Source organism: Sinocyclocheilus anshuiensis, unplaced genomic scaffold, assembly GCF_001515605.1.
Source record: "Sinocyclocheilus anshuiensis isolate Anshui unplaced genomic scaffold, SAMN03320099.WGS_v1.1 scaffold261, whole genome shotgun sequence".
NCBI lineage: Eukaryota > Metazoa > Chordata > Actinopteri > Cypriniformes > Cyprinidae > Sinocyclocheilus > Sinocyclocheilus anshuiensis.
This window is the reverse complement of record NW_015536515.1, coordinates 2,095,991-2,097,004: the sequence shown is the minus strand read 5'-3', so window position 1 is coordinate 2,097,004 and position 1,014 is coordinate 2,095,991.

The following is a 1,014-nucleotide window of genomic DNA, read 5'->3' as shown; positions in this document are numbered from 1 at the left end:
GTTTTGTGGGAATATTTTGTATGGGATATTGTCTGCTGATATGAAGTTCACTGTATATATCGTAATAACAAATAGAATTTGACAGCGATGATACTTTGTTTTCTTTTTACATTTAAACGTGTTAAATATTACATATACGTATGTAATATGATGTGTATTTCCATCACAGGCTTGGTCTTAAATTTCACATAAGGTGGTATTAAAAAGGTCTTAAAAAGTCTTAAATGTAACTTGTTCATATCTGTAGACACCCTGTACAATATATTCAATGGATGTTCTATTGTTTAACAACATACTGATTTTTAAGCTGATGAAACGTCTTGCTAAAAAAATCTTTCAGTAGACAAAAATACCATAAAACAGTTTTGAAAGTTGTGATCTAGATCATGACCTAGGACCTTTATACAGTGTGTGCCACTGTAAAGACTTAAGTCTATCCCCCACGTCTTGTTTTCACCTGCATTAAATTCAATATGGTGTCTAACCTGACTAAGGTCTATTACATAGTAGGGGTGAGTTTTTTTCTGGTGAGGTCTGCTGGGTCACCTTCAGCATGCAGCAAGTTAGTAAAATAAAGAGGGCGGCATCACGGAAAGTTATCAGTAAAGCCCCGTCCGTGTTTAAATCGGATGTATGGACTTAGTTCAGATTTGTAAACAAGAAAGGGATGTAAGTAGGGATGCACCCAAAATATAGGCTACATATTATTATTATTATTATTATTATTATTATATATATGGCGTGCCGCGTCGTGCCCTTCCCGGCAGTGTTCAGCGCGCATGTTTCACTCTCCTCGTCACTGCTTAATTTAAATTTAACAGTAATTTACTTTCAAATGCCCCAATTGCTGAAGGGTCTGCACAACTTTGTAGTACAATTTCAAGTTGCACTGTTCAAAATACCTGTAGTAGCACAGCAGTGCATACGTACCCGTTTACATTTAATTAAGGTGGACTAGATTAGACCGTAATACAAATTGTTGAGTTTGCCAGGTGCATACAACATATATGACCG